General features: G+C 39.2%; 1 protein-coding gene across 9 annotated transcripts in view; it reads left to right on the top strand.

The window, feature by feature from the left end:
• The window catches only part of PGCKA1 (PDCD10 and GCKIII kinases associated 1), a 109,977-nt gene that overhangs the window by 75,918 nt on the left and 11,558 nt on the right, over positions 1-22,501 (top strand). For 3 of the 9 annotated variants that reach the window (XM_077136582.1, XM_077136576.1, XM_077136579.1), the window contains 2 exons: positions 7,103-7,152; positions 21,316-21,456. The gene's annotated coding sequence lies outside the window, so the exon portion shown is untranslated. The other 6 variants (XM_077136577.1, XM_077136580.1, XM_077136575.1 and 3 more) reach the window with 4 other exon arrangements.

Below are 22,501 nucleotides of genomic sequence, written 5' to 3' on the forward strand. Positions count from 1 at the left end.
TTTTTCATTTGCTCAGTGTTCCATGTACTTACCACCAATTCAACTGCAAACTTGTCCCTATTGTATAAATCTTCTCTCGTTGGGATTGCATTAGGGTTCTCCAGGGAAAAAGAACCATGGGGGTGGGGAGTAGATATGTAAATATTAAGAGATGTATAATAAGAATTAGCTCATGAAACCATGGGTATTGGCAAGTCAGAATTACATAGGGCAGGCTGTAAGTTGGGAATTCCACTGAAGGTTTTGATGAAATCAGCAGGAGAGGCTGGCTGGCTGAAATAGAGATTGAAAGCTTCTTTCTGACTGCTGAAGTCATCAGTTCTCCCTCTTAAACCTTCACCTGATTGGATAAGACTTTTCTCATTGCTGAAGGCAATCTCCTTTGTTGATTTTAGATGCCATCAACCATAGATACAATCAACTAATTAATTATTTCAATCCATGAAGTATCCTCACAGTAACCATCAGGCCAGTGCTTGCTTGACCAAAAAAGTGGGCACCGTAACCTAGCCTAGCTGATGCTTAAACTTAACCATCACAGGGACACTTAAGATTTTCTACCATTCTCATCTCTTAAAAGAAAGTTGTCCAGAGCCTTTTTACTTTCTTTAATCTGGACGGATTGTCCTTCCCACCTGGTACACCACTGGCTTCCTGGGATCTCCTATCACCCTCACCCTGGGGATAACTTTTGCTTCTGTCCTATATTGAATTCTTATTTCCTGTGTCCCTTGTCTTCCTCTGGTTTATTTCTTCATTTGTTTGTGATGTCCTCCAGTAGCCTCCTGAGAACAGGTGTGTGGGTGGTAAATTTGTTGAAACCTTCCATATCATAAGATGTCTTATTTTACTGATGGTTTGGACAGGTTTAGAATTCTAGGGTCTGTTATGTTTAAGAGGTCCAGAACCATTTTGATATTTGTATACGATCTTTTTTTTTTTCTTTCTGAAAACTTATATGATCTTTACTTTTAACCCTGGCTCTAAAATGTCACTATGATGTGCCTTGGGGTGAGTTTATCTTTCTCCATTGTCCTGTGCACTTGGTGAGCCCTTTCAGTCTAGGAACTCAGGTCCTTCAGATATGCAAAATTTTCTCAAATTAATTTGTTGAGGAATTCCTTTCCATCTTCTCTTTGTTTTACCTTGAACTTCTTTTATTTGATTTTGGACCTTGTGGATTAGCCCTCTAGTTTTTTTGTTTGTTTGTTTGTTTTTTCTTTACTACTTGGCTTTCTATTTCTTTGGCTCTTTTGTTACTTTATGGGAGCTTTCTTCATCTTTTTTTTTCTTTCTGGTTTCTCTATTGAAATACTCATTTTGCTATCTAATTTTAATTTCCAAGAGCCTTTTTTGTTCTCTGACTTAAAAAAAAAGTAGGCTTCTCTTCTTTTTGGACGTGGTTTTTGGACTTGGTCTTGACAGCATGAGGACATTATTGTCAGTTTTACTTTTTGTTGTGGTTTTTAAGTTTTCTTCTCCCTACTCTTTGTTTCCTACAAGTGCTTTTTTTGTTTGTTGGTTAGTTGGTTGGTTTCAATGTCTCCCTTCCATCTTAGAGACTCTCCTCAGCTGTCTGGTGTATAGCTTGGTTATTAATGCTTGTTAAAAATTGGGGGGAATGGCCAAGAAAGCCTCTTTTGTTGCTCAGATGTGGCCTCTCTCTCCAGTCAATACCATGAGCAAACTCACCCCCCTCCCCCTGTCTATGTGGGACATGACTCCCAGGGGTGTGGACCTTCCTTGAAACATGAGACAGAAATCCTAGAATGAGCTGAGACTCAGCATCAAGGGATTGAGAAAACCTTCTAGACCAAAAGGGGAAAGAGTGAAATGAGACAAAATGTCAATGGCTGAGAGATTCCAAACAGAGTCGAGAGGTTATCCTGGAGGTTATTCTTACACATTAAGTAGATATCACCTTGTTATTCAAGATGTAATAGAGAGGCTGGAGGGAACTGCCTGAAAATGTAGAGTTATGTTCCAGTAGCCATGTTTCTTGAGGATAATTGAATAATGGTATAGCTTTCACAATGTGACTGTGTGATTGTGAAAACCTTGTGTCTGATGCTCCTTTTATCTACCTTATCAATAGATAAGTAAAACATATGGAATAAAGATGAATAATAGGGGAACAAATGTTGAAATAAATTTAGATTGAAATGCTGGTGATCGAAGAGGGGGAGGGGTGGGGGTATGTTATACATGAATTTTTTTCTGTTTGCTTTTTATCCACCTTGTCAACAGATGAGTAGAACATATGGAATAAAAATAAATAATAGGGGGAACAAATGTTAAAATAAATTTAGTTTGAAATGCTAGTGATCAATGAAAGGGAGGGATAAGGGGTATGGTATGTATAATCTTTTTTTTTTCTGTTTTCATTTTATTTTTCTGTTGTCTTTTTATTTCTTTTTCTGAATTGATGCAAATGTTCTAAGAAATAATGAATATGCAGCTAAGTGATGATATTGTGAATTACTGATTATATAGGTAGAACAAAAGGATCACATTTTAATGTTTTAGTTTGTTAATTTTTTTAATTAATAAATTAATTTTTAAAAATTGGGAGGAATGGAAAGCTTGCTAACTGTCTGGAGAGTTAGGAGGGTTTCGATTGTTGAAGGAACTATGGAGTAATTTGACTGGCTAAATAGCTGAGAAAATCACAGGGACTTTGGTTCTAATGCTGGTCAGCTTCCCCAGAGAAGACTCTTCCAACCCCCTGCCTGGAGATGGCTGCCACCATTCCCAGAGCCAAGTAGGGGAGGCAGGCTTGGCATCAAATTCCATGTGCACACATTAACTTACTCCCCATTTTAGGTGTGAGACCACTGCCCTCAGCTGTGCCTAGTGTCCATCTCAGAAGCTGTCTGTTTTACCCTTTCCAGACATTAAAATTCTATTCTTTGATTGATATGGAGAGTAGCAACCACAAGGAGTGCAGAAAGGGATTAAGGAACCTAACTGTTTCTTGAGCAAAACTAGTTTATCTTTATTTAAGCCCTCCCCTCTTCACTTTTATTTTCCAAAGACATCTAGTACTGACATTTCCTAGGGCCTTTAAGAATTCTACCATGTAAATTGGGCTAGTTCTTGGTTTTCCAAACTGCTAATTGCAAGATGAGCTACTTCTTGGGAAGCTCTGTTTTTGTCTTGGGTGTTCTATTTTTGTCTCTTCTATTGTTCTCCCTGAGAATGTATGCCTTTTTTTTTTTTTAATGGAAGGAGTTGGATACATTTGTTCAGTCTTCCATCTTTCTCTTGTCATCTCCCTGATTCATAATTTCAACTCAATAAGCTAAACACTGAATTCAGAGTCTCTCCAACACTGCATAAATCTCCTTTCAGCTGCCATGCTTTGGAACCGCTGTTCTTCCCATCTGTCAGCCTCCATAAATAAGACTAATTTTGATAATTCCTTCTTTTTGTCTCATGAATCCCTTCTTTCATGGAAATCTGGCATTTTTCCCCCTTAACATTCAGTACATATTTATAGGAGCCCTAGTGCTTATTCTCTTTTGAGGAAATAAAGATAATGAGGTGCAGTCATTGTACTCAAGGAACTTCTAGTGTAGTGACAGGGAAAAACTTAGAAAACTAATAAGTGATGATTACAATGACAGTGGTGATGACAGTACTGATGATGACGAGTCAAGAGTCATAGCTACTACTGAGACCATACTTCATGCCACACACTGCACTCAGTACCTTACATGTATTCTTTCGCTCAATTCTAATACTCTATGAGAAAGACACTATTATCGCTGTCATTTTACACAAAAGAAAGCAGAGCTTAATAAGCACCGTTACTTTCCCAAGACCCTATGTAGAATAGATATATAAGCAAACTGCTAAGAGAAACTAAGAGAGGTAGAAATCAGTACTAACTTGAAAATCAAAACAAGGTTGAAAGAATCTTTTTCCAGATTTGTCCTTTCCTCAGGATTCCTTTTGATACCATCACACATCTCATCATTTAATTCAAAGGCTAAACTCTGGTCAGGTCTCCTTGTGTCCAACCCCTTTCCCTTCCAATTTTCCCTCTTTACTACTGCCAGGTGAGTCTTTCTAAGAAATTACTTCCATCATATAACTTGCTGCTCAAGAACCAACCACTGCTCCCTGTTTCTGAGCATGTGATGTTTAGTCATCTGGACCTACTTTCAAGGCCTCAATAACTTCATCACACATCCCGCATCCATCTTGTCCCCAAAATTTACAACATGGGTCTCTCTGTTGTCTTTTTTCTTTTTTAACATTTAATTTTGAAATAATTAATTTCAAACTTACATCACAGTTGCAAAAATAATGCAAAACCCATACAGAGAATTCCAATATGCTCCTCATCCAGATGCCCAGATTCACCAACTTTTGACATTTTGCCACATTTGCCATATCATTGCATTTATCCATCTGGCTATCGATCTATCTATTTTCCAAACCTTTGATAGTAGGTTACATACATTGTGCTCCTTGAGCAGTTAATATTTCAATGTATACTTCCTAACAACATGGATATCCACTTATGGAACCACCTGAATTCCAGTCATCAAGTTTAAGAAATTTAACATTGATATAAAACCTCTGGTCTGTCTTCCAATTTTTTCACATGCTAATAATGTCCTCTTCTCCATTATCTTTTGTACAAGCTGACTCTTAAGGTCTTCTCCTCCTCAGAAATACACTATCACTCATTTGAAAAATATGGGTCTGATATTTAGGAGCCAGGGTGTGGCTATAGGAATAGGTTTTGGGTTTGTTGTACGGAGTTCAGTATTAATGAAGTCATGAGAAGGATTTGACTTTAAGAATTTTCTCAGTGCTCTGCAAAGCTTTTGATAGTGTTTAATTAGGACCTGATATCTCAAGCTGTGATGATGTGGATCTTAAATATTTTCCACAGCTTCTTCTCTGTTTCTTTTTCCCAGTATCTTTCCATACCATAACTGCAGATTTTCAGACCCTACAATTCTTTTTCCCTTTTCTCATCTCACTCAAAGTGATTCATGATCCTCCAGAGAAATCATCATCTCCTATAACTCTGCTCACTGCTTACTCTTTAAACCCCAAACAGAGTAAAAGAATATTTACTCTTCTGTGCATAAGGCCTTCATTCTGTAGGGCATGCGATAGGGTGACCTCTTTACTGCAGTTTCCCAGTAAAAAAAAAAAATCATCATCTATTTGTCAACTAAATAATCCTCCATCCTTTCTTACCTCCTCTTTGCCACGTTATCTGCTCTGTCTAGAAGGCGTTTCCGTCACACCATTCTCTGTCTGTCGTGGCACCACCCATCTTTTAATGTCCATCTCGGGCTATCATAGCTTCTAGAAGCTGCCCATTTACAGTCTCCCAGTCTTGAACATCCCAAGAGTTGGTTTATGTTCCTTTAATGGTATTTGTTATGGATTGAATCATGTCTCCAGCGAAGCCATGTTCAGGTCCTAAGCCCTGGTCGTGTTGGTGTGAACCCATTAGTAAATAGGATCTTTGAAGGTGTTAGTATTTAAGGTTTGAAGTTGTCAGTAGTTAAGGTGAGGCCAGACTGAATCAGAGTGGCCCTTATATTCAACATGGCTGAATTTCTAGTAAGCAGAGGAAATTTGGAAACAGTATAGGAAACAGAGGTTGGGTTATGAGTTGCCAGCTAACCACCACCAGAACACTGTAGACTTCAGAGAAAACACAAATTGATGACAACTTGACTTTGCACTTGTAGCCTCCAAAACTGCAAGACAGTAAATTCCTGTTGTTTAAGACCACGAGTCTGTGGGACTTTGTTAACAGCAGCCCTAACAAACTGAGACATGATGATTTGTACTCTGCATAGTATTTTAGTTATTTATATATTCTTATCTCCTTGCCTACCCCAGTTAGATGGTGGCCCCCTCAAGGGTATCGGCTTTGCTTTTCTCATCTCTTTCTCACCTTCAGTGTCTTCCTTATAGAATAATATTTGAATTGGATTATGAGTAATAAAGTGTGACATTTGAGCAATGTATTCGATTTTTAAGGAATTACTGAACAATAGAAAACAGTAATGGGCCAAACAGTGTTACTGATGAGAATATAAAATTGAATCACCCCGAAGATGAAATCATTCCAAGAGTATATGATAAGTTTGAGACAGAGTTTATTATCACAATATGTAATGTACTTGGGGGTGGAGTACAGAACATTTCTCAAGAAAGGTGTATGCATTAGTCTAATAATTGCAGAGAAGTTGATAAAAATCTGAACCTTTATTTCATTTTCTCAAGTTCTCACCATTATTATATTTCATCCTAAGCAAATATATTTTCTAACTTACGTATTTTATTGAAATGTTTTACATTTATTCATTGACACTTTGTTTGAAATGTCCCCAAGGTGTGAATTCCCGGAAGCTTTTTCTCCTGCCTAGTTAGAAACTTTATCCTTCAGAGAAGATGGGGTGTTTTCCTCTTTTTTTTTTTTTTTTTTTTTTTTTTTTTAAAGAGAGAGGGAGGAAGGGAAGGAAAGACAGAGAGAAGGAAGGAAGGATGGAAGGAAGGAAGGGAGGAAGAAAGGGAAACATCTTTAAACATTTTCTTGTTTTTTATTATATTTTGTTTGTTTGTTTGTTTTTTACATGGGCTGGGGCCGGGAATCGAACCGAGGTCCTCCGGCATGGCAGGCAAGCACTCTTGCCCGCTGAGCCACCGCGGCCCGCCCGGGTGTTTTCCTCTTAATGTTTATCAACAGTAATAAATAACAATGACAACTTTTGATTATTGAACAATTTCAACATGCCCAGAAATATGAGAAACAACTTGTGTGTTATGCCATTTTAATCTCCCTACAATTGTATTTTATAATGAAAAACTGAAATTTGAGTCAATTGTATGTATCAGGTGCTGAACTGCAAACACAGATCTGACACATTTTAAAGCACTTGCCAAACTGGGCTAAGAGCCCTATAGAGCAGGGCCAGTACTGTCATAGAAAACTCCATTCTCCCCACATCACTGCCCATTGCCCCTCAGGAGGTGCTTTCTGCTGTCAGCATTCACAGGGCAACTTGTCTGTGAAAAGGAGCCAATTTGAAGTCCTTAATTTTCAATGTTTTTGTTGTTGCAGGAAGAGAAGTTAGACTAATAGAGAAATCTAATGGACAACCTCCACAGCAGGTAAGCGAATTGATTTTCTTTTTCTAAGCACTGGAGAAAAAATCTATCCTTTTCCCTTTCCATTAAATTTTCTATTACTCAGCCTTCCATTATATTTTTTTATTACCTAAAACATTAAAGCCAAGAGACAAAGCAGTCCCCAAAGTCTATTTCTTTCTCGCTCATTTGGGTTTTAGTAGGATTCCCTTATTTTCCTTTCTGCTTTTGTTGTTTTGGGACACAGTACTAATATGTGTGTGATGAGGCATGACCCAATAAGCCTTCACACTGAAAGATTTTTTTGAGTCAGTCTCTCCCATAGGCATTTCAGGGCTTCTCAGATAAAGACCATGTCCTCAGAAAAGTGGTTCTCAGACCATGGTCCCTAGATGAGCAGCACCACCTTCATCTGAGAACTTCTTAGAAATGCACATTCTCAGGCATCACCCCAGATCTGCTGAACCAGAAAATCTGGTGTGTTGCTCAGTTGTCCAGTGATTCCAGTGCACTCTCAAGTTTGGGAACCAGGTTTAGGACCTTGAGCCATCCTTCCCTTTATTTCTCTCTTGGTCTCCTCCCCTTTTCATCTAGGAATTAAAATCTCCTCTCGCTCTCCAACCTTCTTGTGATATGACCTCCTCTATGACTTGCTCCAGTGGAACCAGCCTATGGCCTCATACTCTGTGTACTCTGAAAACAGCATGTTCATTAATTACCAAAATTGGGGGCATACCCTGTGTTGGAGACATGCCCCTGCCCCATGTGATTCCAAGGAGGATTTGACCAGACCATCACATGCACCTGTGTATAATGTCTGAAAGAGAACCACATCCAGGGATTGAAGATTATTCCCACAGATGACGACCATAACTGTGCGGACATTCAACATTTGTTAAAAATCTCCTACTTGCCAGACACACTGTGTGAGGCCCGTCACATGATTAGATCATGTGATCCTCATAAGAACTCTGCAAAGTGAAGTGTTAAATATTTTCCCATCTAATGGATGGCAAAACTGAGCTCCAGACGGCTTATCCAAGGTCACCCAGTTTATAACAGGCTGATGCAAATGTGACTTCAGAGCCCACTCCCTTAACTGCTACAGTGGGTCTGTCTTCTGTGTTTTTGACTTTTCAGTTCTATCTCCTCTTTTTCTAAACCTCCTATATGATTTTATAAATGTTCTTTAACCAGTCCTTCTGGTAACGTGGCCACAAAAATGAAAACAATCATCACTAATGTCAGGTATGTCTTTGTGTTCTAAGTAGGCACCCTACTAAAGATTGATGATACAGAGCTTCCCATATAACTTGAATTAAAGTCAGCTAAGCCGCCTAATAAGCTGCACTGAAATGAGCTTTGTCTCATGATGTGGTTCCATAGTGGCCAAGACTATGATAGAAGAGAGTTCACTGAATCCCACATGCAAAGGACATAGAATGCAAGTGTGGAGTGAAGAATCTTCATTTAAGATTGTTTAAATCTTCTCAAAAAAAAAAAAGCTATGTTATATTATCTGAGGATTCTCCATAGTACACTGACCATATTCTCAGAAACTAAAAGCCTTCCCGAAGGCAGTACTCTGCCACCCATCACCAGTGAGGCCTGAACCTTAGCGCTGCAGTGATTCCTCCTTACCAACAAGCCTGGTTCGGTGTTTTGTGTGGGGTTGTCTTTTTATATATATAATTTTATTGAGATATCTCCACACACATACGTTCCATCCAAAGTATACAATCAGTGGCTCACAATATCATCCAGTAGTTGTGTATTCATCACGAAGATCATTTTTAGAACATTTGCATCACTCTAGAAAAAGAAATTAAAAGAAAAAAGCAGCAGCTTGTACATCCCACCCCTTACTTCTCCCTCTCATTGACCATTAGTATTGCAATCTACCCAATGTTTTTACTCCTCATCCCTCCCTAGTATTTATTTACTCTTTGACCTTTTTTAAGTTGATGTTTTTATTTTTATTGATATATATTATATATTCACATGCCATGTAATTATTCAAGTGTACAATTAATGGTTCACAGTGTCATATAGTTGTGCATTTATCATCACAATCAGCTTTTTTTTTCTTTTTTGTGAGAAATAACATATGCAAAAAAGCAATCAATTTCAAAGCACATCGCAACAACTAGTTGTAGAACAGGTTTCAGAGTTGGGTATGGGTTTTACAATTCTACAAGTTTAGGTTTTTACTTCTAGCTGCACTAAGGTACTGGATACTAAAAGAAATGTCAGTATAATGATTCAGCAATCATACTCCTGGTTTGGTTTTGAATGATGAACTGTTGGTTCATCAGTAAAGAAAGACCTACACAAGTAGCAGCACTTGAGAGAGCATTCAAATTCTGTATCACCAACAAATCTGCAGCTCTGATGAGATTTTCCTTGAGAGCTCTATATGGTCTCAGCCACTTTCTCTTTAGTGGTGTCCATGATAATTTGCATGGCTTCCTCAATGCATACTTTGAAAGCATAGTAGTAAGCACATGACAATATCTGAGTTTTAGATATTTTTCTTAGATTGTTGAGTTGGAGGTCACTGAAGTGTTGAAAGACAGATTGAAATCAGCTTCCACCACCATGTTGATCATAGAAAATGGGTTAATAGGGTGTGATGCACACAAGCAGAATATAGATCACCTTCTGTATTTTAACAAACAGAAAGAGCATCTACATAAATGTCACACCCGTTTCAGAAGTTGAATATTTTCATGAGGTATTGAAAATAGTATAACAGTCCTGATATCCCCTATGCTTTCCCAGGTGACAGTTTTAGAATATCTGTGTAGGAGAGTTTTGGGGGGGCTTTGAGTGACACTAGGAGGCATATCCTGAGGTTTCTTTTTCATAGAAAATAGATTGATTTGGGAAGGGAAAGGGAGGAGAACTTGACGGAGATGACAGAGAGGCTAAAGTTCCTCCCCGGCCAGCCATGGCGTTTTCCACTGACTGGCCTGCCCATGTCAGGCACACAACAAGCAGCAACATATACATTAGATGGTACCAACTTTTGCGAAATCCAAGGCCCATATTGTGTATTATTTAGTAACTTAGCCAGAAAAACTTTGACCAGGACATTATGTGTATTAGGCAAGATCCAGTCAGTAATGGAAACCCTTGCTTTCAAAGAGTAGAAATTCAGTATAGTTTAAGAAACCCAATGGGATGACGAAGGGCACACGGAGATTATCAAAGCAAGAACACACTGCCACCATGAGGCTGGGAGACTAGGAAGGGGGGTCTCACCAGAACCAGAAGTTGAGGCGGTAGTTATGGGGGAGATAGAGCCTCTGCCAGAGCTACTGTCCAAAGGAGGGGGGGGAGGGAGAAATACCCTGTTTTCTCCCCAACTCCCCCCTCGAGTGTTCCACCAGCACCTTACATTGGTGAGACCTGCTAGAGTCCAGAGGGCAAGGGAGCTTCAATGACAGGGTTCCCTGAGATGCTAAGCTGAATGAGGGAAGGCAGCGAATGGATCTGAGAGAAAACAGGCAGTGAGCCAACACACTATCTTAGGTTTGTTCCAACTATTTCCCAATTATTAAACATTTAGGTTATTCACATTAATCCCATATTATCGCATACTTGGTTTCTTCTAATTTTCCCCCTTGTAGCTCCCATTGAGAAGGAATAATTGGCTGAACACAAATTAGAACATTTTAAAGAGCAAATTCTGAAAAAGAGACAACATTTTTAGACAATAAAGAGAATTATAAAACTGCACCCAATGGGCATGGGATTGGGGACAGCAATTATAGATATTAGGTTCTAGCCAAAATTATTTTCTAACTAAATGATCATGTGTGCCAACTTGTTTCTGGTCAAATCATTTGTCAACCAAAGGGACCAGTGGTACTAGTAGCTACTTCACCATTTGCCAGGGACTCACCCAGCCATAAGGATTCTTAGGATTTTAATCCTCCCCTTTGAGTAAAGTTCACTTAAACCAACCAGGAACATAACAAAGCAGAGGCCTGGACTATCTTTATTGCCTTCAAGTGGTCAAGAAGTGGTTCTCAAAGTCTCGTTCCCAGGCAGCAGCATCACGTGGGAGTTTGCTAGAAATGCAAATTATCAGCCCCACTCAAACCTAACTGGATTCTTTAAACAACCTAGTGCCCTCTACTCTTTTCTCTGTGCATCTACCAGGACCCCCACTCCCTCCCAGTCCCCCCAACACATACACACACTGACTTTACTCAGCAATGAATTACATCTCATCTGCTCCAGACTGGGACCTACTCCCAGTAGTTTACGGTTCAAACAATAGGGGTGTAAGTGTCTCAAATGTTTCCCCTAAAATGATACCCATGGAATAGAGAAGGATCTGGAGGGCTAATGGAGGGTCTGAAGGGCTAACCACAAACTACTAAGGCAGCCTGAAAATTCGTCGTATCTTCTGTTAAATTCTCAAAATTCATGCAAATGTTTCCTTTTAACCAACAATATTCTGAACTTATTTTAATATAAAAATAATGGGCTTCTTCCCCCCCAAAACTTTCAGAATGTGCCATGTTTATTTTGTAGTTTATTCTTATTCCTAGCTCATGGCCACATACTCTCATCCAGAAGCTGGGGCTTCAAAACCAGCTCAGGCCATGGGCAGCATGTGGGGACTGGGAGAGAACACCACGGAAGCTCAAGGAGAGAAGAACAGCCATGTGGTCAGGCCCAGCAGCATCCAGGCCTACCGAGGCTTGGTGGGGGGCTGGACATCACAGGAGCACAGCTTATATATTTCTCCCTCCCCAGCTCCTTCAGCAAAATTATTGTCCAAATGTGCCAGTGTGAGAGTTCAACCTCTGTTGAATTGTGGGAGACTTTTGATCCCACCATGTCTGGTTAAACTACGGAATAAACTGTATGCCAGGCCAGAATGAGAGGAGACCCTACCACATCACCCACCCCCTCACTTTGCCATGTGGTAAAGCACCTATACCTTTGTGCCGTAATTCTCAAACTTTCCTATACCAAGTCCCTGGGAAGTCAATTAACATCACCTCTATAGACTGCCATCTGGTGGTGAACTTGTGAAACCACAACTATAAAATTGTGTCAGCCCAAATCAAGAGGACCCAGTTCCCATTTGCAGAAGCTACTGAAGCTGCTTCCTGTTGTGTAATCCAGTGAACTCAGAAAAAAGAAAACAGAACCTATTAAGACGGAAGCCAATATTAATAATAATGAAAGCAATAACAACAGCATTCATAATAGCTACCTTACACCGTTTTCCTACTCTGATAACCTTGGGCAGGTTACATAAACTCTCTGTGTCCATTTACTCACTATTAAGATATTGGTTGCAGCAACCCCTCAAAGTGTTGTTGTAAAGTTAAAATGAATTAATACAGTACCTTACACATAGGTACTAAAACAGTACTTGACATGTAAACAGTCAAATATTAACTACTTAGGATAATCATTAATAAGTACTGGCAGTATGCCAGAGCCCATGGGAAATGCTTTAAATACTTTTGTCCCATTTAATTTTCAAAACAGTCCTAACAAGCAAGAACTATCATCATTCCCATTTTGCAGATGAGAAGACTGAAGCTCACCGATACTAAGAAATTTGTCTAGAAGTCATAAAGCTAATAAGCCATGGAGCTAGAATTAGAACCCACAGCTCTGAACCTCAATTGCTTAGACACTAAACATTAGGCTAGACTGACACATGCTGTGATGAAACTTTCCAAAAGTTTATATGAATTCCATCCTGCTCCATGCTTCTCTCCCCTCACTCCCCATGAAACTATAAACGCTCTCCTCCGTAATAGACTCGATAGTGAGTTGTGGGGTCAGTAAAAATGCTGTGTAATCACTCTGACAATTCATCAGACACCTAATTTAAGGACAGCAGACTAATTATTAAATGAGAAAATGAAAATAAATGCTATCAGATCTTGAATAGAGGCAAGGACGCTATGAAATATTCTTAAGACCCATTAAAATGATCTTAATATACTTAATGTAAGAACCATAAGAAGAAAAAACATAAAGCAAAATTGCAAGAATGTTGCAAAAAATCATCATGTTTCCACATTCAACACAAACATCAGAGGTATGTGAAGCCAGCAGCAGTAAAGCCATAGGGCCAGGACGTGACTTGCTCCTCAGAGTGGAAGCCATGGAAACTTCACAGGAGCAATACAGACCCTAAGGTGAGTGAAGTCATGGTCAGGTTCATGTGTCAGCTTGGTCAGGTGGTGCCTGGTTGTCTGATCTTGCAAGTGCTGGCCTGTCTGTTGCTATGAGGAAATTTCATGGACTTAAGTCATGAGCACATTGGCTGCATCCACAGCTGATTGCAATCACAATCAGCTAAGGAGATTGTCTTCTGCAATGAGTGATACTTAATCTAATCACCAGACGGCTTTTAAGGAGGATTCAGAAGAGACAATCACTCTTCCTACTTTAGCCAGCCAGTCTCTCCTGAGAGTTCATTAAGAACCTTCATTGGAGCTGTCAGCTTGTGGCCTGCCCGACAGACATTGGATTCTTACACCCCCATGGTTGCCCAGCCAGCCTCTCCTGAGATTTCATCAAGAACCTTCATTGGAGCTGTCAGCTTGTGGCCTGCCTGACACACTTTGGATTTTTACATCCCCATGGTTGCCCAGCCAGCCTCTCCTGAGTTTGTTGAGGACCATCATTGGAGCTGCCAGCCTGCTGCCTGTCTTACAGATCTTGGACTCTTACATGACCATGATTATGTGAGACACTTTTAAAAATTTTATCTTTACAGAAATCTGTAGATTCTGTTCCTTTAGAGAACCCTAGCTAATACAAGTGGCATCAGAAGGTGGGTCTTAGAAAATGTCAGGGAGGCAGCCCTTTAAATGGCGGGATTCTAGTGGGCCCAGGGCAGAGTCTTTGACCAGAAATCCCAATTTCAACCCTGAAATTTCACTTTGACTCCTTTGGCCCCTGAGAACTTACTTTGTTTTTCTGTTTTATTATTATTACAACATATCTGCCACATAAAATTTCCCATTTTAACCACCCTGATGATGAAGACTGTGATTTTGGTGGTTGTTTTTCCCAAAGTGTTCCACACACCACAAGTTCTATTGGTTAATGAGCCTTTTATGAAAACAAACAAGTTCTGTGGTCACATAATTTTGGAAAACATTAGGTTAAACAAAGTGAAATACTTCCTTTTCATAACCATTAACATGTCCATCTTGAATCTCTGCCCTCTCCAAACCTGCTTGAGCATTTAGGACAGCTGGGCATGGTTCTATGTTCTGCATATGCATCACCTTACTTAACTTCAGGTGACCCTGAGAGACGTAGGGATGGCTACCCCGGTTCACAGATGGAGAAATGGGGGCTCTGAAAGCTGAATCAACTGTCCACCATCACAGACACTCAGTGGCAGAATCTCAACTGAACCCAAATTAAACAAGCTGGTGCTTTTAAAAGGGCAAATATATAATCCAGTCTCTCTGTGGAGACCCCCATGTTGGCCTTAGACTAAAAGAAGGGCTGAAACAAAACATGAAACTTCTTCACAGACTCAAAGTTTCTAAGAAAAGAAAACCTTTGATCGCCGTTATTTCAGGGAATGCAACAATCACAACCCTAAAATGAGTTCTAGGATCTGAAAGGTGAGGGAACTTTCAACAAAATGGTGGAGGTAAGGACAGTTCACTTTTGTTTGGTAAAATTATATGTATTGAAATCATTTGGGAAAGAAAACTGGGTTATTTTTTTTTCTGATTCTGAGGAAATTTTTTTTTTTTTTACATTTAAAACAATTTTTTTATTTGGATATCTTTACACACATAAGTATATAATCAGTGGCTCACAATATCATCACATAGTTGTGTATTCGTCATCATGATCATTTTTAGAACATTTGCATCACTCCAGAAAAAGACATAAAAAAGAAAAAAGGGCACATACATCCCATACCTGTTATCCCTCCCTCTCATTGACCATTACTATTTCAATCTAGCCAATTTTTTTACCCCTTATCCTCTCCCATTATTTACTTATTTTTTATTTATTAATTAAAAAAATTTAACAACAAGCGAACAAAAGCATTCTTAACATATGATCATTCTGGTCTACATATATAACCAGTAATTTACGATATCATCACATAGTTGCATATTCATCATCATGATCATTTCTTAGAACATTTGCATCAATTCAGTAAAAGACAACAGGAGAAGAAATAAAACAAAAACAGAAAAAAAAAATTATACATACCATACCCGTTACCCCTCCCTTTCATTGATCACTAGCATTTCAAACTAAATTTGTTTTAACATTTGTTCCCCCTATTATTTATTTTTATTCCATATGTCTGAGGAAATATTTTATTTTTTTTAATTTATTAATTTAAAAAATTAAGAACAAACAAAAACATTAGCATATAATTCCTTTCTACATATATATTCAGTAATTCTCAATATCATCACATAGTTGCATATTCATTTCTTAGAACATTTGCATCAATTCAGAAAAAGAAATAAAAAGACAACAGAAAAAGAAATAAAACAATAACAGAAAAAAAAAAGATTATACATACCATACCTCTTACCCCTCACTTTCATTTATCACTACCATTTCAAACTTAATTTATTTTAACATTTGTTCCCCCATGAGGAAATATTTTAATAAAGAATTGAATTGTTAGTCAAGGCTGTATCTATGAAATGTCTGAGGTTGTCCAATATCAGTGATACTTGGTTTTTAACAACAGTGGCAGGACCATGAATTTCCTGTTTTGTCACCTATAAAGGAGACGTGCTGGCTCTGCCTCAGTGAGGGCCATAATGAGGTTTAAATGAGATACAGGGTATGAAGTGCTTAGCACAGTGCCCAGCACGCAGTAAACAAATTTAGCTACCATTTTTTTATTACCCAGTTGTTCTAGTTTGCTGGCTGCTGGAATACAATATAGCAGAAACAGAATGGCTTTTAAAAGGGGGAATTTAATAAGTTGCTGGTTTACAGTTCTAAGGCCAAGAAAATGTCCATAGAAGTCTATAGAAATGTCCAATCAAAGGCATCCAGGGAAACATACCTTGGTTCAAGGAGGCCAAGGAAGTTCACGGTTTCTTGCTCAAGTGGCAGGGCACATGGCAAATGCAGTCAGAGTTTCTCTCTCATCTGGAAAGGCACATGGCGAACACGGTCATGGTTCCTCTCTCATCTGGAAAGGCACATGGCGAACACGGTCACAGTTCCTCTCTCATCTGGAAGGGTACATGGTGAACACGGCATCATCTGCTAGCTTCTTCTCCTGGCTTCCTGCTTCATGAAGCTCCCTGGGACGCATTTTCCTTCTTCATCTCCAAAGGTCGCTGACTGATGGACTCTGCTTCACGTGGCTATGTTGTTCTGCTCTGCTCTCTCTGAATCTTCTTCATTCTTCAAAATGTTTCCTCTTTTATAGAACCTCAGAAATCATCAAAGACCCACCCAGATGGTTGGAGACATGTCATCACCTAATCCAGTTTAACAACCACTCTTGATTAAATCACATCTCCAGGGAGATGATCTGATTACAGTTTCAAACACACAGCATTCAATAGGGACCACTCTACCTTCACGAAACAGGACTTAGATTAAAACATGGCTTTTCTAGGGGACATACATCCTTTCAAACCAGCACACCAGTGAAGGTGATGTCAAATTATATTACTTCTTATCAGTAACACTCACCATTCTGTCTGGCCAAATGCTAGTGCCTGTAACCACCAAAAGTGTTCTGAAACTCAAAACCTGAACTATTCTAATAAGGTTAGAGCTTCTAAACAGGTTAAGTCCTTTTTAGCCTACATCATTAATATCGTCTCAAGGCAAAACACATCTTGAGGGCACTTTGATTTTAGTATTATTTAATGGGCATTTGTGTGTGTGTGTGTGTGTCTGCTGTATGGTGGGGGTCACATTTCATTCTTTTTCCATGTGGTATCCCATTATTGCAGCACCATTTGTCGAATTTTTGTTTATTTTTCTTTCTTTCTTTGCTTGTTTGTTTGGGAAGTGTATGGGCCGGGAATCCAACCCAGGTCCCCCGCATGGCAGGCAAGAATTCTGCCACAGAACTACCCTTGCACCCCCTATTTTAATGAACTATTGATGGTTCTGATAGTGATGATCTTGACATAGTCTTCCAGGCTCTCCTCTCTCACAATGATAGAAGCTCAGCCTATTTAGGAGAAAAATATACATGCAAGAAAAATTTGTCATGGTGAATTTTCAAAGCTTGCCAAAAAACAGGCTATAAATTGAATAGTCAAGAACTTATCTCCTAGTCCTTTATAAACTACAGATTGGGTGCAGTCTATGAGGTTGAGCAGGCAGGCTCCAGTTCCTTCTATAAAGAGGGGCAGTGCCTAGGAGTTATTTTCATTCGTTTCTCGTGAGTCCAGGAGCTCAGTATCCAAAAACAGCTCACTAAGTATTTGTCAGATTTGCAGGCTGACCAGGTTACATGAAATCTCAGACTGTGCTTTCTTGGTTTTTCAAAGCAGTGTTGAAATTTAAGTGTTTAATTTTATTGTATCTCTTTTGCAAGTACTCCATCTTCACTATCAACTCAAATCACTGCCCAGAAACACTTTTAAAACTTGTTGAATAGAATCTGGAAGCAGAATATCCATGACCCTTGGAATTACACAACAGAGGTTTTGCTGTTTCCTAGTCTGGGAAAGAGGAACCACAGTCTTTCCCATCTGTCTCAGCTCATGTGCTTGATTTGATTTAAAAAAGAAAAAAAAACTTAAAAAAAAAATTTCAAACTTACAGAACAGTTATAAAAATAATACAAAACCCATACAGAGAATGCCAACCTACCACCACCCACACACCCAGATACCCAGCTCTCCTAGCTTGTAATGTTTTACCACATTTGCCATATATTTATACATATCCATTTATCTATCCATCTATCTAACTATTTTCTAAACATTTACGAGTAGGCGTTAAATATCACGTTCTTTGAATACTTAATACTTCCATGTACATTTCCTAATTACTAGGACATTCATTTATATAACCTGAAGTACAGTTATCAAGTTTAGGAAATTCAGTATTGCTATAAAGTTTACAGGCTATACTCCAATTTGTTCCTAATGTCCCAATATTGTCCTTTTTGTGCCTTTTCTCTTCAGTTCTTAGATCCAGTTCAGGTTCATCCATTATATTTAATTACCCTTGTAACTTTGGAAAGTTTAGTTTAGTGTTGGTGTGGACACATATGTACAATATAAAGTTTCCCATCTCAGCCACTCCGAAGGTTACCACTCAGTGGGAACAATTGCATTCACAATGTCACGCTACCTTCACTACCATCTATTACCAGAACTTTTCCATCTTCCCCAACAGAAACCCTAAACCCACTAGGCTTTAATTCTCTAATCTCCTTCTTCCCTCCTCCACCCATCCCCGCTCCTGATAACCTGTACTCCACTTTCTGTTTCTAGCATATTAAGGTATATCATGCATGTGATATATGGTATGTCATATTATAGTGTATCATAATTAAGTTCAGCACTTCTCTCATCTTAATATCCAGGTTTGCTTCCATTCTCCTTCTTCACCAAACCACCAGCAGGTGATATTGTTGCTCTCATGAATATTTTCAGAAATGTTATTTTCTTTTTTACTTTAAAGTGAAATTTCTAGCCCTGCACTTTGTTGTTGTGTTCCCTTTGTCTTTTCAACTCCCAGGTTCCCTTCTGGCCCCCCCTCAGCTCAGGTAGCCTTCTTGGAGACCGTATCTCTTGGATGTTTGAACTTTGCATAATTTAACTTCTTCATTACTTAAAAAAAAAAAAAGTATGATTTTTTTCACAACGTGCTACTGATTTTAATTGATTGTTCATTTCATTCCTGTAGTTTTATTTTATATTTTAGGTAGGGCTGGGCTAGGAAAAAGAGAAAAAAAAAGACAACCACATGCCATATTGAACACTGCAGTTGAGTTGTATATTAATGTTAGATTACCCTTTGTCACTAGCACTTTAACAGCATCACTGCTTCTGTATATTCAGTATTCCATCTTGGTCATACATAAGCCCTCAGCATTTACTTACTTGTTCTTTGTATTCTTCCTGAGCCTCCGGAAATATTCTGTCCTTGACTGTGTTAAGTTTGAGTGGAAGTACTTCCTTGAAGGAGCTGAATATGAAAAACTGCGTGCCTCGAGAAGCCCATTATTAAAACTTGCTACTTCTGACTTAATGAAAAACATGACAGAAACAAATTCATTGCTATGGTCTAGGTAACTTATTTCTGGTTTCATTTATAATAGCTCCCAGCCAGGTCAAGATGCTAATGGAAAGTTAATGGAAGCCAATGACCCCGCTTCCATTTTGTATTCCCATGACATTCACTCCCATCGTTTTACCACGGCCTAGAATTTGAGACTTCATTCGAGTGAGCTTGAGGTGCTGCCATTTTGTTCTATACATACAAGATGGTGGGCTGGAAAGCCTTTGCTGTGAATTTGGAGTACACATTTCAACTGCCCCCCAAGTTACTCCCTCCCTGGTTTTGTTTTCCTGTGGTGGCGGGAAGGAGAGGGAGGTGAAATTGTGCAATGAGTAAGAAGTATTCATTCTTTTAAAAGACAAATCAACTTTGAAGATTCAGAAATTGATTGTAAGACATAAAAATTGTGAATGAAGATGAGAAAAAAGAAATCCCAGATCATGCATTACATTTGATTCTCATGTCACTTTAGTCTCCTTTAATCTGGAATAATTCCTCAGTCTCTGTTTTTCATAACATTACATTTTTTGACCAGTTCTTTTGCAGAATATCTCTCAGTTTGGGTTTAGCTGATGTTTCCTCATGTTTAGATTCAGATATGTATTTTTGGCAGGAAAACCACAGAAAGGTGCTGAGTTCTCAGTATGTTATATCAGGAGGCACAGACTGCTGATTACCAGCAGTGCTAACTATGAATTAGGTTAAGGTGCTATGGAGCAGGTTTCTCCACTGTAAAGATACTATTTATCCTTTGTAAGTAATAGCATGTGGTGGATAGATGTTTTGATACCATATAACTATGCTGTTGACCTCAAATGTTTACTCACTAATCTTAACATCCATTAATGATTCTTGCCTGAATCAATTAGTATTATTATGGTTGCAAATTAGTGACTTTCTAATTCCATTTCTCCTTCTCTATTTGTTAGCTGGCTCTCTGCTTGTAAGGTAGAGCTTTCCCTCCTTTATTTATGTGTATCAGTGTGGACCCATGGAGTCTTGTTGTATTCAGTGGGCTGTAATTCTTATTGTTAGTATTTATTTGATGCCCAAATGAATTGTCCCAGGTTTGGCCAGTAGAAACACTACAGCTGGCTCTTGTGTCCTCTTGGCCCAGCCTGGTCATTCTTTGGGTCTGTCACTTTAAGAGGCAGCCCTTTCCAGATGGGTTGAACCTTTTTTCTATATTCCTTTGACTTCCTAATGAAAACTCAAACCAATTTCTCCACCTGATCAGATAACTCCTGTTTCTCCCCTCTTTACCCCACCTGCACTGTTCACTGCCACCCCTACCCAGTGAAACAGGATTTTCCTGCAAGGAGACTTCACCAGTAAGACAGGGCATTAGCTGGCCATCTTCAAACACAGGACTATTTAACTTTACCACAAACACGAGACAGAGTCAATCCCTGACCCAGGAGTCAAGCAGCAGGCGCCAGCAGGGGCTGAACACAGCCATCCTAATGGTATTTGTTTTTCCCCTGTATAAACCACGTGACAGTTGCAAGGGATTTGCTTTGCTTCTCTTTTGCTTTTTTATACTCCAAAGAGAAAGCAAATTTTGATCCTGTTTAGTAATAAAGGGCACCCGACAGCTGAGTTCTCACCTTTGAGTTAACTGTCAACAGACAGGGAAAAAAAGAAGAAAGAAGTTAAGTAGACTGTTTTATACCCAATCTCACTTTTAAAAAGCATACTTTTTTTTCCATTTCCTTGCATCACTTTGGGCAAGTAGTATTTTCTCTTTGTACCTGGAAATAACAGAACTAAAGACAAGATGTGGACATGACAAATGAAAAGAGAAAGGAGTTAAATTTGAAATTATGCATCATATAATGTAAAGTACTTTGGCCCATTGTCCAAAGAAGAATAACTGTAGATGCAGACCCTGCAGGGGTTGGGTAGAAATATATTCACTTCCACCCTTTTCACCAGCAGGTGACACAACCTTGGACGTTAGAGAGAAGGAATGTCACTGGGAGAGCACAATACAGCCAGATGAAAGAGGACAGAACCTCTAACCAGAGGAGGCCGTCATCACCACGCTTGGGAGAGGCGCAGCCGCATTGCCCTCAGGTATGGGACCAGGTCTTAGAAAACCAAGGTGGTTGTGCCCTGAAGGGAGGTGATGGGAGAGAAGCCAAATTGGAAATGGGCTCCTGAAAGGGCAAAACTGTCAAAGCATCCCTTCTAATTACATGGCTTTGAAGAATAATATAGCTCCTGTAGTTTTCCTGGGGGAAGAGGATTTCCTAAAAGTCATAGATGAATGTAAGTTCCAGAAGCAAAAAGGAAGAGGTGGTTTTCCAGTTGGGCTGTTAAAGCTCAGCAGTGGTTTTGTTCCAGTGCATGTTACTCCTGTTGGCTGTGGTCACACAAGTGTTGGTGGAGGTAAAGGCTCTAGGTAGACATGGCCAGTGTTCCCAGGGTCCGTCTTGTTGGCTCCGTGAAGCTGGGAATGCAACGTGTCACTTTAGACATGCCTCCCCTCCCTCCGTCCCTTCCTTCCTTCCCTATCATTCCTTCTTTCCTTCCTTCTTTCCTTTCTTCCTTCCTCCCTCCCCTCCCTATCTCCTTCTCTTCCTTCCTTCCTTGAAGAGTTAGAAAACTCTTCCCACATACAACTCCTGATCTCATCATCATAAAATTGACCTACCTGGTATTTTTCAATAATGAATATTTTGTTATTCCTTCAATTACATGATTATGACCCAGTCTGCCCTCTTTGTTTCTCAAATACTTCAAAACCCATTTTTCCTTTTCTTTGACAATTTTTTGCCACCTATCCTCATGACTGACTTTTTTTTTTTCAAGTAAGTCCAAGATAAAGATACAGCAGGTATGGAAAGGAGCAGGATTTTAGCTTAGGTTATAGATGAGAAAGTGGGGAGGGGTATTGGTTGAGGGAAGAAGGTGCATGTGTTAACTTTTTATCCTATTTATCCATCTGATCCAGGAATTAATAGCAGAAAATGGACCTAAGTGGGGAGTAGAGACTGGGAACAAAATCCTCAGCTTTGGAATTGGGAAAATTTAAGCAAGAGTGCTTTGAAAAAGGCAAAAGGTTGTTCACATATTACTAGCTAAGACCCTAATGATTTCTCTTTCTATGGAAGTTTTA

This window comes from Tamandua tetradactyla, chromosome 19 (genome assembly GCF_023851605.1).
Source record: "Tamandua tetradactyla isolate mTamTet1 chromosome 19, mTamTet1.pri, whole genome shotgun sequence".
NCBI classification, from domain to species: domain Eukaryota; kingdom Metazoa; phylum Chordata; class Mammalia; order Pilosa; family Myrmecophagidae; genus Tamandua; species Tamandua tetradactyla.